The sequence below is a fragment of the Glycine soja genome, chromosome 16, assembly GCF_004193775.1.
Source record: "Glycine soja cultivar W05 chromosome 16, ASM419377v2, whole genome shotgun sequence".
In the NCBI taxonomy this organism is placed as follows: domain Eukaryota; kingdom Viridiplantae; phylum Streptophyta; class Magnoliopsida; order Fabales; family Fabaceae; genus Glycine; species Glycine soja.
In genome coordinates this window covers 7,279,448-7,294,415 of record NC_041017.1, presented here as the reverse complement: position 1 = coordinate 7,294,415, position 14,968 = coordinate 7,279,448, and the positions used below count along the sequence as shown (strand labels likewise).

Sequence of the window (14,968 nt, the reverse complement as noted above, 5' to 3'; positions counted from 1 at the left end):
AGCTTCTAGGGCTTACGGATGTTGTTGGGCTTCTTCTCTTTGTTGCTTAATAAAGGCCCTCATGTCATCTTATAGTTTTTCATCATATTTCTGAAGAGCTTGAGTTAGCATATCTTGACTGACACCTTATGGCTCAACATAGTGAATAAGAGCAATGTCCCCTGGACTTGTAGAACTGCTAGTTACCATAATATAGGTAGTGAGAGCTTTGGAAAGATCTTTAGAAGAGGATGCCATTGGTTGTTCTTGAATAGACTCGTCCAGTTTGGACGCATCCTAAGGGATCTCTGCTTCAAATACATCATCAAGTCTGAATCCAATTGCCTTATGTGTATATGTTTGATTGTTCACCTGATTGGAAAAGTGTTCAAAATTTGCTTACACTTCATCGTGCATGTCTAATGCAACTAGAACTTTATTGATCTTTGCGTTGATGGTGTCTAGTTAAGCTTGTTTGAGTGTAGTTTCTTGTTGTGCTTCAGACATAATAGACAAGTAAACCTAGTCTAATTGTAGAAATAAACATTAAGTATTAATTTATCGTATCCACAGAGACTATGTGCAACATAAAGGGAATCAAAAAAACAATTTTTAAACGCATTCACTATAGCGGGTTATCAATTAAATGTGGCAAATGTGTTAAGTTTCAGTTTTTAGAGAAAAAAAAGGTTTCACTATAGCGAGGAGGCGTCAATTCACTATGGCAAAACTAAACTATTTTTGGTTTTTGAAAGAAGACTTTGGAGTGAAAATATGCTCAAACAAAGAAAAGTGTTGTTGAGATGAAATCTATAGAGTTCTTCATATGAAACTTGTTCCTAATCAATCTCCTAGTTCAATGCAATGAAGATCCAAACTACAATGACTAATCCTAATTCCTTAGTGATTAATCCTTGAGTTCCAAGCCAAATCCCTAATTACTTAGGTGATTTAGACCTAAAAACTCAGAGCTAGATCACTGAATCTCTACCAATGAAAGTATTTGAACCATTCTTGGCATCAAAGACTTACACAATTTCAATTCAAATCTAGGATTTGAAGTTGTTTCACACAATCCAAATCCCTAAAAGCTAGGTTGATCACTCTTAACATGCATTTAAGCATAGAACTAAAATAGAAACACATTAACTACGAGAATTGATTAGAAAAACATAGATTACATACTCAAATTCTACTTCAATCACTCAACAACTGTGAAATTTAGCTCATTTGGATCATGAAGGATCCAAATAGAACCTCAAGAGACTAACAATGGAGAAAAAAAAAGGGAAGAGAGAAGATAAAGAGAGAGAGTTCAAGATTCTATTTATGAGAATTAAAAAATGAACCAAAAGTCTACACAAAGGATATTACAAACTCTTTAAATATAACTTAGAAAGTGAAAATATTTTAGGTTTGGGTAAGGCTTTTAAAAATAGAGCTAGCGTCTTTTCAATTTTGAAAGATGTTTTAGATGCTTGGTAATTGACTGCCCAAAGTGGCAATCAATTACATGTTTAGACAAAAAGGTAGTCTGTCTTACTGTACTCAAGATAATCGATTGCCAAATGTGGTAATTGATTGTAGGTTTACCAAAAAGGAATGGTGATAACTGCTAATTATGAGTATATTTTGAAGGTTAAGTTATAGAGAAATTTGTAATTTTTTTCTTCTAATTTTTGCTTTTTGAGCAAATAATTGTTGAATTAACATCATTTAAGTTTTTGTGCAAATAATATTAAAAGTGATGGATTTATGTAGCTTAGTGAGTAAAATAAAGCCCAGAAAAAATATGAATAATTAAGGAAAACAAACTAATTAAGGAAATAAGACTAATTGAGGAAAGCAAGCTAATTAAGGAAAAAAAGACTAATTGAGGAAAACATGACTAATTAAGGAAAGCAAAATAATTAAGGAAAGAAGGACCAATTAAGGAAATCAGATTAATTCAGCAGCCCGTTAATCTGCACCTATAAAAGAAGAAGAAAGAAGAAGAAAAAGACACACAAAAATTCCAAGAGAATATAATTCCTTATAGAAGGCAAAGATTAGAAGAAGGAGAAGCAAGTAATGAGAGTCATTCCTTCCTTCCATTTCCTTTCTTATCTTTTCCTCCTTTATTAAATATTTTCCTCTTACAATTATAAAGTCTCCATGATAATGAGAGGCTAAACCCCTTTGTCGGGAACTTGACAACCAACTACTCTTGATGTAACTTCTCTTCCTATCTATTTAATAACATTATATTTGTATTATCCTTTCTTGTGTTTTATATTATTGCTTGTGGTTTGATCACCCATTTGCATGGTAAGTTTTAGGAGTAGCGTTGGAAAATTTTATTTTCTAATAAAACTGAGAAATGGTATCTAAATAAAGCCATCACTAGGGATAGGTTGATATTTTTTTAGCTTGTTATACATCTTTATTCTTAATGTAATTTACTATTTTAGCTCTGCAAAGGGATTTACAATTTCACGAGGGAACCAAAGTTAGAGTATATTAGTAGATGTAGGTGTAAATTGGAATAATTATAAATAGAGAAAAATCATTAACATTACATCAATGAGTAACTCTGGTAGGTTAAGTTCCCAACATTCTCATCTTCTGAATTTTCTTCTACAATAATATTGGATTTTCTCATCTTCTATGTCCTTAATTAATTCATGTTTAATTCTTTTCTTGTTTGATTTAATTTTCTGTCAATTTAAATTACTATTTTTCTACAACTTTTTCAAATCTTTTTCTTAATCAAATATTCATCTATCTAAGTATAAACAAAGTCTCTGTGAATACAATACTCAGATTTTCGTTTTAACTTTACTACTTGAGACGCATTGGTGCTCTTGCCAATCCATCAACAAATGGATATCAGTCTCAGCTAGAAATAATCAGTTATAGGAATAGAGAATCAATTATCATGCAAGCTTAAACAAATTTTTTGCAGAAATAAACATGCTAAAAGGTTTTTATGAATGCTAAATGTTTAAGAACTCAAACCATATGTACAAACAAGCAAACAAACACACAAAAGAAAATGCATATATACATGAATGACAACTTCCAAGTTGGCTCAAGTGAGATTAGACTAACTTAGGATGCCAAGATCATTACGAAGGTGGAAAAACCTATCTCTTGGTAGAGGTTTAGAAAAGATATCAGCTAGTTGTGAGTTTGTATCAACAAACTCCATGTCATAATCACTCTTGTGAATATGATCTCTAATGAAATGATGCCTAATCTCTATATGCTTTGTCGTAGAATGCATGATAGGATTTTTGGTGAGACTAATGAAATTAATGTTATCGCATCTAAAAGGAATGTGTTCTAAATGCAATCCAAAGTCAAAAAGTAGTTGTTTAAGACACAATATTTGTGCACTACAACTCCTCGTAGTAATGTACTCAACCTCAACCAAAGATAAGACAACACATGTTTGCTTCTTGCTATTCCAAGATATTAGGCCATTTCCTAATAAATGACAAGTGCCACTACTTCCTATCTAGTTTGCATGCTAGCAAAATCCAAATTTGAGTATTCCACTAGAGAGATCTCAACACCTTAAGGGTACCATAAGCCAACATCTAAGGTTCCTCTAAGATACTTCATGATCTTCTTAACTGTTGAGAAATGTGACTCTTTAGGACATGATTGATAGCGAGCACCGATGCAAAGACTAAACAAAATGTCAGGTCTACTAGTAGTCAAATAGAGTAAGGAACAAATAATACCTCTATACTTTGCTTGGTCAATGGGCTTCCCTTTATCATCTGCATTAAGGTAGTAATTTATAGCCTTAAGAGTTGCAACCTCCTTGCTTTTATCCATATCAAACTTCTTGAGAAGTTCCTTACAATACTTGGTTTGATAGAGAAAAGTTCCATGGTTCATTTTCTTCACTCGTAGACCAAGGAAATAGTTTAACTCCCCCATCATTAAAATTTCACACTCCCCCTGCATCTTATGCACAAATTCTTCACAAAGAGATTTATTAGTAGAACCAAATATGATGTCATTAACATAAATTTGCACATGCAAGATGCCATGAGAGGTTTTCTTAATGGAAAATGTCTTATCAACTTGTCCTCTTTAAAATTTTGAAAAGCACTCTTCACATCCATTTGGTACAATTTAAAATTCATAATACAAGAAAATGCAAGCAAAACCTCACAACTTCTAATATAGCTATTGGAGCATAGGTTTCACCAAAGTCTATACCCTTTTGTTGGTTATAGTCCTTGGCTACTAGCTTTGCTTTATTCATAGTTATGAAGCCATGTTCATCTAGTTTATCTTTTAAAACCCATTTAGTACCTATAATGTTTGTTTTACTAAACTTCACTCCTTTTAAACTGATTAAGTTCATCATGCATGGCCATAACCCAATGTTCATCAACAAGCACTTCTTCAATAGTTGAAGGCTTTACCATAGACACAAATGCATAAAATTCACAAAATAGATTTAGTGTATGTCAAGTAGAAACTCCCTTTTCAGTATCACCTATGATGTTGTCAATAGAAAGGTCCTTAGGTGCTTTCCACTCCTTAGGAAGACTGTTGTGTTGTAGTGAGTGTCCTTCAAGAAGGTTAATGTTCACTACCTTTTTGCTTATAGGAAAGGATTCTCTAGGACTTCTTACATCATTATCACCACCACCATCATCATAAAGAGGTACAATATTACCTACACCAAGAATTCTCCCTTTGTTGTTATCTCCATAGGTCACAAAACCTTATTATTTAGCCTTTAGAGACAAAAATTTTGATTTGTTTCCTGTCATATGTCTTAAGTATCCATTTTCAAGATACCAAAAATTACCAATGTCAACCAAAAAATTGCCTCATCTGACAATCGATTGAAAAAATCATAGCCAACGCCAGTCAAAAAATAGTCCCAAAAATCATCGCTGGTCGACATTAGCAAAAAAGTAGCCTCAGTTGACGTCGACTTAAAAAACCCTAGTCGACGCTAGCAAAAAATAGTCCCGACCAATGCTGTAAAAAAAACCTAGTAAACAGTGACAAAAAAAATAGCCCTGGACGATGTCGGCAAAAAATTAACCTCAACTGCATCAACCAAAAAAACCTTAGTTGATGCAACAAAAAAAAGTCCATGCTTATATCAACAATAAAACCTACCCGACGTTGGTCAAAAAATAGTTATGGTTGACATTGACTGAAAAACCCTAACTGATGTCTGCCAAAAAAATCACCGACAAACATTGAGCAAAAAAGCCTAGCTGACCATGACCAAAAAATATTCCTGGTGGACATTGGCTGAAAAATAGCCCAAGCCGACATTGGCCAAAAAATATCATCAGTCGACATTGATTGAAAAATAGTCTCGATCAATGTTGCAAAAAATTAGTCTTAATTGAGGTTAGCCAAAACATTAAGTTTTAAATTTTTAAACTACAAATAATTAAGTTTAAATGTTTTGTTTGTGGATGGATTAGATATCCATGAAATTAGTGTTAAATGATGTGAAAAAAAAAAAAAGTGTCTTAACCCTTTATTCATAAACAAATCAATAAACCACCAAGACAATTACTTTGTTTATCTAAGTATATTAAGATCATTTTCTATGCATCATTAGTCAAAGTTATTATTATTTTTTTCAAATTATCAAAATTTATAAATTAAAAAATATTTAATATATAAATATTTTTAATTTTATTTATATCATGTTATATGTTTTTATTTTGAATAGTCTACATATTTGTATTTTTATTTTAGCAATTTATAATTAAATTTCACAAATTAATATGTAAATTATTTACATATTTTTTTTAAATTGATTTGAATAATCATATTATTTTTACTCTAATTATTTACGTAAAATTATTCTTAGATAAGGTAATAAAATACTTATTTTGTTTAATTAACTATATTAATATTATTTTTTACGTATCATTATTCAAAGGTTATTATTTTTAAAATTATTAAAATTAAAAAATTAATAACATTTAATATACATAAATAAGTAGAGAACAAAATAATCTATATATTAAAATCAATTTAAAAAAATTATGTAAATAATTTAGATCTTAATTTATGAAATTAACTATAAATTGGTTAAACAAAAATATGTATAATATTAAAAATAAAAACATATAAATGGTATAAAATAAAATTTAAAAAATTATATATTAAATTTTAATAATTTTTAAAAAAGTTAATAACTCTTGATTAATAATTCATAAAAAATAATATTAATGTAATTAACTATATAAAATTAGTGTGTTAGTAATTTATTATTTTGTTTATAAATAAAGTATCATGAGTCGGACTACATAAACTCCAAAATTGTTTATTCCCTAAAATATTTAGCCTAAAAACCATCCAATAGCAAAAGAAAAGGAAATAAAATAGAAAAATATTAAAAAAAGAAGAATAAATAGTTATTTTTGTCCCTAGATGTGTAGAGCGCTAAGAAATTCATCTGGAACAATAAAAATTCAAATTTTAGTCTCCGAAAGTGAAAAAAATGTGATAAATCTATTCATCTATTAACTTTCGTCTACCACTATTGATGGAAGAGTTTACGTGACACATTCAGGGACAAATTTATCAGCACTCCTAGGGACGAAAATGACTATTTACCCAAAATATAATTTAATCTCTATCTTCTCTCCTTTGCAACCATAAGATTTCAATAAACACTTTAAAAAAAAAATAAGAAAATAAGTATAAGTTAGAAAAAACATAATAATAAACATAATATTGATTAATAATCATCATATTTTTTGTAAGGATTAACTTAATGATTGACAAATGATGATAAAATCATGTTAGGTCTCATTTTTTTTTGTAAGGATTAACTTAATGATTGTATATGTTTGTTTGAGTCTCATAAAAATTTTAGAATAATAAACATATTATATTTATTAATCTATATTATGCTTATTATTATGTTTGTTCTAATTTATATTTTTTTTAAATGTTTTATTCTAATGATATGCTTGCTCCGATTAAAAAAGAAAAAAAATGAAGATTAAATTATATTTTGGATAAATAATCATTTATGTATTTAAACGAATAGAGGCTTGACAAATTCGATTTATCCCTCTGCATGCTCTTTCATTAACGGTGACCGTTAACCCTCTACTTATTTTGTTGGAAAAAATCCAAGTAGCACATCCATGAGGGACAACCCTTACCCTTAGCTAACTTGTGATCAAAAGTGGAAAAAGGAAACACCATGCCTATGCAGTACGACCACATCTTTTGCTGGGGAAATCCTCGTCCTCGAAATTCTTGCGAGTTCGGGGAAGGCGTAGAAGACCCAACAGTTTGTCGCGACGTCGAAGATGTTCGCAGCGCTGAAAGCGAGGTCGATCGCGGCTGAGGCAATGTAACGGTAATGGAGAAAATGGGTCAGTTGTTGACGCGGTGAAAAAATGGAAATGTTTGGATCTGGATCTTGTGGGTTGGTGAAAAATGTTGGGGTGCGTTTTTGTCTTTATGATTGATGTCAGAAGCTTCTTGAAAGGTGAGTTTTGCTGTGGACACAGTGAATAGGAAATACGTCGAACACTTGGTGGGCAAGTGGATTGGGAGAGGAGCAACACATCTGTTGTATGCAAAGATACAACCAAACATACGGGAGGCATTTATGCCAATCTCAGATTTTATTCACAAGCAATTAGCAAATGTGGGGTTTCGTTAGTATTATTGTGCTTGTTCATTTTTTTCCTCAGCATGAGTCCTTGTTCTCGCTTCTGTATAAATACGGCATGCAGATTCATTTTATTTATATGGATCCTTTGTTTGGTTTGACGGATGGCACGCAAATTATGCTTTATGTAATGATACTTTTTGGATTGTTATTATAATTTTGTATATTCAGAAGAAAAAAGCTTTTGTATTGGTTTAATCTGGGACGTTTAGATTATGAATTGGGGAGGTGCTGATCATAATTAATTAATTATAATGAGAAGCAATTTTTTGCTGCTTAAATCGTTCAATATCTTCTAAATCAGTTAGTCAAGCATTGAGTATCACAATAGTTAAAAACATCAACATGTGTCACTTACCATCGTCAAATCTATAATCTTATAGGTATATTTGAGGAAGGAGATAATTTTTTCTTCAAAGATCTTTTATCCTCCTAATAAGTCTTTTGTCGTGTTAAATTTTTATCAATATAAAAAATCGATCATTTTTTAGAAGAAATGAAGATTGACAAAGTTAAAAGATTTAGAAAAAAATAAAAATAAAAATTGAAATGTTGGTTGAAAATCTTGTTTTATTTGCCTTAAGCGTTATGTGATCTCATGAACCTCACATTAATTTATATGAATATGAGGATGTTACATGTTTTAATTCGTATTACAATGGTACAAACTAATATTTATAGACAATAATTTTTAACTACTCATAACTTCCAAACCATCTTCACTATTAATAACTTGTATCAATCTCCATGTTGATGACTTTTGTTTATAATCTCCATTGTAAATATTTTCTACGATTTTGATGTTTTATAAATCATGATTTCTTGTCATCATATAATTAGTCGAAAAAATATATTTTGATACTTAGTCAAAATAATCTATTAATAGACTATTTTTTAATATTTTATCAAATATCATTTTTCACAATCGAATAATAGTGATGTTAATAGAAGTCCCAATATTTATTTTTTAAAATGAAGTATAAAAAAATAAATATTAAAATCTTTTTTCGAGTAGAATTAATCCAACACTAGTATTAGAATTTTTTTTCCAACTACATGAACAAATCGAAAACAATTGTTGAATATTTATTTTATTTCGAATATCAATACAAACATATATTCTTTGCAATTAGGGGTGTGTTTAATTAAAATTTTAAAGGATTTTAAAATATTTATTTTCAAAAAAATCTTTAAATATTCAATCAAAATTTTTAAATAATAAAAAATGAGTCTTATTATATTCAATCAACATTATTATGATTTTTTAAAGAAATTCACTGAAATGCATTGATATTTAATTAAGATTTTTTTACTGTGATTACGTGAGTTTACGAGGCACATGTCATCGAAGACGTCACTGCATGATGCAGTCATGGACAAGAGTTAGGTTCCCGTCACAAGGAAAAAAAAGAGGGTGAATATAATTGTTAACAAACATTACTAAGGTGGCTATTATGTGACCATTTGTCAATTTGTTGTGGCTTTAGTTAGGTCATAATATATATGTATATGGGGAATAAATGCTAGTTCATGACAACACATGCTTGGTTGTCTTCCCGTTTATATGAAGGTGATTTCTGACACCACTATCTGACTATCCCAACACGTTGTTACACAATTTACCTTGCCCAACTATTAAGATTTTAAAGTTCAACGAAATTTTTTTATCAACATGAGAAAGTTTTAATCAACAGTTGTGTATATTTAGTATTTAACATGTTTAATTAACCATCTGTATTAGCAGATGCATGTTTGGTCTACACGTAAAAGCACATAATTTTTTATCCTATGAAATACCCTTATTCAATAAGTTAATTATATCTATCATCATTAGGTTGAGCTTGAGATAAAGACAAAAATTATGAAATCTTACGTTAAAACAAATCAGTGATTGAGAAAATAGGACTTGCTATAACAAGTCAACATACCATCACATCACATTTGATATAATTTTGGGCAGATATAGTTTAATTAAGAGCCCATAACATACGAAACTTAACTAAGTTCTTAAAATATTGATGGTACGCATAACACAGAAGTCCAAACATCCAACTACTTGCATAAACAAACCTAACATGTATTAAGCCAGAGACTACAGCTTAATTTTATGGAACTTAGACACTTAGGTTTATACATATTATATAATTATGTTTAATTATAGGTTTAATTCCCGTTTAGTAATTGGCTAATTGCATTGACCAGATATCCTCCATGCTCCAATAGTTGTTGGTGTTGTTGTTGCTACTGTCATTGGTACAACAACTCGAATGATCAGGATTTGTGGGGAACTGAATTGAAAATGGATCTAACGTTCCTTGATAACTGGGTGGAGAATAGGTTTCTATGGGTTGAGCCATGGTGGACACTTGGCTAGTGCAAGCTTGGTGATGATCATTTATCTCAGAATTATGCTGTTGCTGAAAGTTGGAAGCTTGCTTGAGGTGCTTCTGGATCCTTGTCCTCTAGTAGTTCTTGATCTCATTATCAGTCCTTCCAGTTAGATGCTTGGAAATTTTGGACCACCTGCATTGGGGAATTGGTGAATAATTTTGTAACAGACAGTGACAGATATCTGAATAGTACTGGTTTTGTTTTGATTGTAAGAAATTTTGAAAGCTAAACTGAAATGAGAGTAAATTTCAGATAGGATAATGACAATTGAACACTTTTTTTTTTTTAAATACATAACATTAATCGTTATATCTTTTTTCTTCACATCATACTACTTATATTATTTTATTTTTTCTCTTTTTTTTCCTCTCGCACTAGCAGTCCTTTAACATTTTAGGTGTCTCAATATTATTTTCCTTTCAGATATTTTTACCCTGGATAGGATTATCAATGCACTTTCTAATACTCATTTTGACGTACTTTTTATTATTAGTTAAAATTTACCATAGTTAATTAAAAAAAATGTTTTCTTTTAATTTATAACAAAAGGGAATGAGTAATTAGTGTCAAGCTAAAAAAAAAAAAATTGTTTAAGGATTGTATGATAAGCAGACACCTAATGTGCTTTATATAAATTTTTTTTTTGGAGAAGTATTACTCTGTTGATCATAAACAGAAAGCCATTAGAATGTGACTTGGTCATTGAAATGCGTGGAGGCAGAGAGTATGTGTACTCGAGGGTGCGTGAGAAAAAGTAACCTACTAAAGTATGTGTAATTTCAAGAAAAAGAAGGTATTAATTAGTTGAAGTCTAATTAAAAGCTACTTATTGTTGTTGACACATTTCATTTTGATTAGTAAAAAAGTGGCAACTCCTATATTAAATAGGGTTGTGTATCTGAAGGAGGCCATGTTCCATGGCTGAGAATCAATGTGACATTACGTTTGACTCACTTATAAAAGACCAATGTTGAGGTACCCACAATGCTGAATTTCCTTTGGCGTATGGAATTAATACCTTTGCATTGTAGCATGGGCTTCAACTACATACAGGATCAGAAATTCAGATTTCTCACAGTGCATGCCTCGGGTAGAGTATGGTTCAATAATCTCCTCTTCTCTTTACCATGTACTCCTTTTCATTTGGTTATCTAAAAACGGTTCCATCTTCGAACATAATATCACCCCCCTTTTTTATTGTAATTTGCCTCTTAAAAACTTGTTTGACTATACATCTTTGTTTCTTTCATGAAAAGGCACATGTGTCAAATGCCTGTCTGATTCCTTTTCCTAATTACTAGTCATAAAAGCTAGTTATGTTATATATATGTAACAAATTTGAGAAATTAGAATTAGAATTTTAAAATTCTCTTTATGTATTTCTTTGTTAGGGGATGGCTTGTACTATTGGCTGAGACAGAAAAAATGGACAGTGAGAATGGTACAGATGATGCAGCTAGATAGTTTATATATGCACCATATATATATTTTTGCTTATCCTCAAGGAAAGGCTTTTTTCTTTGGAATTAAGGGGAAGCTTTTTAATTTACAAGGACATATATGCCCTTGTCAAGAAGAGGCAGTTTGTATGGTTTGGGTCCATTTCCACCTAAACTGTAACAGAAATTTAACTTTCATACGAACTATAAAGATGTAAAGATGCACTCAATTTCCATGATCAGCCAAAAATGGAAGGCCCCCTTATCTAACTTGGTTCTCATTCACAAGGTCCCTTATACAGATACCCAGTTGTAAAATAAACTCCTTTAGGAAAATAAAACGACTTTAGATATACTAAATACTGATACAACCTTCCTAATTGGATTTTTTTTGCCTTCCAATAAAGATTGGATTTTTTTTCTTGCTTAAGAATTTCTACATTTTTTTACAGCAATTTCCACACTTTATATTATCCTTGATTTTTCATTTTAATTAATCCTATTTTTTCACACTAAAATTCTTACAACCTCCCTATACCTCTTAATTTCTTTTTTATGTTCTCATCATATATATGTCATTCATCACATGTATTGATTTTATCGATACCTTTTCTTTTATCTCTCTTTTTTTCTATATCTCAATTTTTAGAACTACCTTATATACCTATCCTTTTAGTTTTTTCATATTATTTTATTCATATTCACATCTATCACTTTTGTCCTTCTCTTATCTTTCTCCTCTTGTCTCGTTTATTACACTAGTTTTATATTCTTAATTCTATTTCTATCTCACTTTAATTTTAATAAGAGTGCATAGTCTCCCTAAAATTGTGTCTCACTATCACATTAGTCTCTAAAATTAACAACTCAAATAAGTTCCTAAAATTTTTTAGGATTTTATTTAAATCTCTAAAAGTAACCCACCCTATTTTCTTCATTTTGGTACCTAGTTCAGAAACTATAATAATAATAATAATAATAATAATAATAATAATAATAATAATAATATATGTTAAGGGAACAAAAAAAAATTAATTTTAGGAACCTAAATGAAATCCTATACTTCTTTATCTACCTCTTGTATTCTTATGGTATCATTCATTGCATCTATCAGTTTTGTCTTTTTTTTTCTCTTCCTTTCTCAAGCTGTGTACACTTTCTAGAGGTGTATTTCTTTTTTGTTTTCTTCTACATGTCCCATTTTTTACCATTAAAGAGAGTTGTAAGCTTGTATTTGTTTGTGATGAAAGAAAATAAATGAAAAGAAGTAAAATATAGTAAAAATGTTTGGTTGAAGTGAAATATAATAAAAAAGAGAAAAAATATTTGAATGAATGATTTGGTAGGTAAGGAAAAAAGAAAACTAGCATATTAACAAAAATACATTTTTACCCATGTTTACATAGTTATTTTTTGGGGCCCTCTCTCATCAGCCTTCATGGTCACCAAGCAACAAAGAATGATTTTGTAAAAAATAAAAATAAAAAATCTCTCTCTCTCTCTCTCTCACATTTGCAATGAAACTTTGTCATGTGCTCCCATGTATATTCTGGAACTTTCACCCACCCCTCTTCCATATCAACCAAACTATTCAATTTGTTTTTATATTTCATCTATTTTTCTACCGTTTCACTTTCATTCCTCAACATTTTATATAAACCAAACCGGCAATAAGGGTGGGATATAAGAAAATATAATATGATCTTCTCGAAAACAAGAAAATATAATACGAGAATTTTTTTTTATCATTCATACTGATTCAAATATGAAATGATTGTTTTTTCGTTAGGAAGATAACTCTAATTTCTTTTTTTTTTTGTTATTTTGAATAAGCAAAATAATTACTAAAACAATAGCAGAACAAAGCACAGACAGTGCTGGCCCGGTCCATATGAATTACGAGTATAAAAACCATACAGATACAAGCCCGGAACTTTACCAAAAAAAAACGGCGTACAAGCCCGTAAAACACCAAAAACTACCCCATACACTAATTTCTTGTTGTTTACAATCGTATTTCTATCGCTTCAGATCCGCAGTTTCATTTTCCTTCTCTAAAATTTTGAGTTCTTGATAGATCTAAGTACCTCCCTTCCATTGGCCCCATATATAATATATGGGAGATCCACGGAAAAATTAACTACCCATGTTTTTATCTTTGTTATTATATCATATTAACACAGGAAGCGATACAGGGAAGGATTAATTAATTAATGCAACATTAAGCAACTAAGCATATATAGATAAATAATATGTCCTTTTTAAAACAAAATTTTCTCTTCAACCCTACAAGAAAATATTCAGAATTAAAATCCTATCAATTTTCCAATATTCCTAATAAATCTAACCAAGAACAATATTTTTAAAAGATTAAAAGATAAGGATTGAATACACCTTAAATGTGTAAATCTTTGATCTTTGATATTTTTTCACAAGTTAATTAATTCATGATTGTAAAATGGGTGATTCTTTGATCAACTTCAATCTTTAGATTAATTGCAGTGATATTCTTTTTTTGAGAACTCTCTTGAAAATGTTTTTATCTTAAACTGAATGAATCAATAGTCTTTTAAAAAGAAAACACGTAGAGTATTTACAAATTTTGACAATTGACACAAATCTATTCAATTATAAAAATAGGTAATCGATTAATTCATCAAAATATCCTTTGTTCTGCTATTCCAGTAATTGATTAATCGATTATCAGAAAAGGGTAATCGATTATAGATTCACACAGAGAGTTTCTCTTGGTTTCCAAGAGCTGGATAATAGATTATCTTATAGGGTAATCAATTATTCTAAGTTGCAGAACGTTTCTTCTTTTGAAACTGGCTTGGGCAGTCGATTACCAAATGAGACAATCGATTAATTCGATGCTGCTAGCCAAATTTTAAGTAGAGGTGAGTTCTTAAGAAACTTAGAGATAAAGAAATCTTCATCTACTTCATAACTAGTCAAACAGTAAGCATGAAAAAGATTAAAGCTATATTACACACATGCTTAGTCTAAAACATTCAATACAAATGTCTCTACTATTAAAGCATGTTAGGCATTGCAAAATTATTAAACCAAAACAAAAACTAGGGGCTTCAAGCTTTGTTCTAACAATAAGGACACCATTGTCTGTTATTTTTGTGGTAAGATTGGACACATGATATCCAACTGTAGAGGTTGACCTAAGAAGGGTACAACAATACCTTTATGGCGAACACAAAAGGACCTAAAAAGATTTGGGTACAAAAAAAAAGATTATTCATGTTGTAGATGTCCTCGATAGTAGGAAGCATATGCTTATCATGATACTTGGACAGTGGTTGCTAATGGCACATGATAGGAGAAAGGTGTATGTTCCAATGCCTAACTCCCTATCATGGTGGAATAGTTACTTTGAGAGGGAATAAAAAAGGAAGAATAATAGGAGTGGGTAAGATAGATACTCACCTCTACCCTTTTATTGATAATGTATTGTTTGTTGAAGGTCTTA

General features: G+C 30.2%; 1 long non-coding RNA gene across 1 annotated transcript; it reads left to right on the top strand.

The window, feature by feature from the left end:
• The first annotated feature begins 10,946 nt into the window (after window positions 1-10,946).
• On the top strand, window positions 10,947-11,844 carry LOC114389352. Its single transcript, XR_003661753.1, has 2 exons — window positions 10,947-11,140; window positions 11,437-11,844. It is a non-coding gene; the product is annotated as an uncharacterized LOC114389352 (long non-coding RNA).
• The last annotated feature ends 3,124 nt before the right edge of the window (window positions 11,845-14,968 follow it).